The sequence below is a fragment of the Cyprinodon variegatus genome, unplaced genomic scaffold (assembly GCF_000732505.1).
Source record: "Cyprinodon variegatus isolate N-32 unplaced genomic scaffold, C_variegatus-1.0 Scaffold585, whole genome shotgun sequence".
Classification (NCBI taxonomy): domain Eukaryota; kingdom Metazoa; phylum Chordata; class Actinopteri; order Cyprinodontiformes; family Cyprinodontidae; genus Cyprinodon; species Cyprinodon variegatus.
This window is the reverse complement of record NW_015151038.1, coordinates 118149-120511: the sequence shown is the minus strand read 5'-3', so window position 1 is coordinate 120511 and position 2363 is coordinate 118149.

The following is a 2363-nucleotide window of genomic DNA, read 5'->3' as shown; positions in this document are numbered from 1 at the left end:
GCCAGGTTGCACCTCAGACTTCCCAGGAGCTCAGTGATGCCCTGGTCCAGGTCTGGGAGGGGATACCCAGGACGCCATCCATCGTCTCATAAGGAGCATGCCCTGACATTGTCAGGCATGCATACACACACATTACTGAATACCATTGAGTTACTGCAATTAAATTTAAGCAAAATGGACTAGCCTGCCGCATCATTTTTTCACTGTAATTTTTGGGGTGTCTTTGAATTCAGCCCTCTGTAGGTTGATACTTTTCATTTCCATCAAATGATGTTGTCATGATAGGTCTCTGTGATTAAACCCACATGCAGAACACCACACGAAGCAGGGTAAAAGTTTAACAGTTTATTAAAGAGTTGCAAAAACACAGGGAAACAATGCACTGGTTCTGGTACTGGTCCGGGACTCGGTTTCACAGAATATCTGTAGAGAGGGATAGTTTGGTTAGCCAGGCAGCAGAGATAGCTTGGCAGAGTTTGGATCTTGGTTTGTACCTGATGAGGTTCAGACTTGTTCAGTAGAGAGAGGGAACCGGTTGGGTCCAGAGACTGTGATTCCAGCAGAGAGTTCAGCAGCGACAGAGCTTAGCTTCAGGCTAGCCAGATTCAGACCTTGAGTTGTCCTCTAGTTCTCCCCTGAGAACTAGTTGGAAGATTCTGGCTGAGGATCTTCAGGTTTGGCTTCTTTGGGCAGGCAGGCAGGTTTCCAAACATGAGCTCCTCCAGAGCTACAGCGTTTAGTCGGGTTTCCTGTGAGCAGAGAGGACAGAGACTGATTAGGATCAGGTTACTCTGTAGAGCAGACAGAGATTCTGGTTCAGATTGAGGCTCAGGTTCCGCTAACCAAAACTGGTCAACACTCCGGCGCTGAAGACAGGTCTGGTCGCTGCTTAAGTAGGGAGGACTCCTGATGAGCTGATGATCCTCAGGTGTGTAGAAAGGCTCCAGCTCAGGAGCCCCACAGCGCTCTCTGCTGGAGACAGGTGGCAGATCTCCAGATCTCAACAGTTGTGGCATCTTTTTGTTCCTAACACATCACCCAGCCCATATCAGTAGAAATAAACAGCATGATTTTTTCCCCACTGAGATCTGATGTATTTTCAAAGTGTTCCCTTTAATTTTTTTGAGCAGTGCATTTGTTAAGCGGCCAAACATCGATTTTTTTGTTTGCATGTTTTTCAGCTTTAAAAATAAGATCAACCACAAAGTGTTAACTCAAATAAAAACTAAGATGCTTACGTAGGTTAGCATGTTGTTTTTAGCTTAGATGGGCTTGCTAACAGTTCTTCATGGAACAACCTTCATCTGGCTTTGGAAAATAAATAAACGCTATAAAATTGTGCAAAATGGAGGTGAAATCTGTCCCTTTAAACATTTTCTTTGATGAAAGATATCTTAGGTATGAATATACACTGGTAAGTTAAAACAGTCTGCTGTGACTTCAAGATGACTTCACAGCCCTGCACCATCTAGTTAATTATTGTATTGCAACCATATTCATCTTGAATAAAAACCATTTCATATTTCAGAAATGTGGCCCCATGATGTCAATATACAGTTATGTTCTTGACCAAACAGACAACTAATGAGGCAAATTGCAATTAGTCCTAGTGTTAATGATTAGGCCCAAGAAGAGGTGAGTAGAGAACCTAGAAATTCTACTTAAAGGTATAATAGAGGATTTTCCTGAATTTTTGAAAGGAGAGTGCGTACTCTCCACTTAAAGAAAACAATTCACATGCACAACCCTGTAACTGGTCCCTAGAGGGAGCATGTTTGCTATTAAATGCATGACAGAGCGTGCACAAGCCCATTTCTCCTTGTGCACGCTCTGTTTAAAGCTGCTGTTTGCATTGCTCATACAAACTTTCCAAAAGAACATTTGCAATTTTTCCACAATGTCAGACTCACCAGCGGTAAGTGAAAATGGTAAGCACGTAGGACAGCCTGATGTAAACATATCAGCAGAATGATTGATGATTAGGAGGACCACTTACTTAGATGATTCACCTGGAAAACGAACATCCTCCTCTTTACCTTTAAGCAAGAGTAGCACTACTTCATCACAAAAGTCAAACGTAGCATTTAAAGAAATTACTCCAGCAGGGCTATAAATAAGAATATGGTAAAAAGGCTACTAATGTACTAAATACTATACTAAATCTTATCTATCTGATCGATTTCAGTTTGTTCATGTTAATGACAAATCGTCCTCATGCCTAAAGGTTACCTGTGGAGTACCACAGGGATCAGTGCTAGGACCAATTCTCTTTACTTTATACATGCTCCCAATTGGTAGAATTATTAGACAGCATGGGATTAATTTTCATTGTTATGCTGATGATACCCAGCTATACCTGTCTA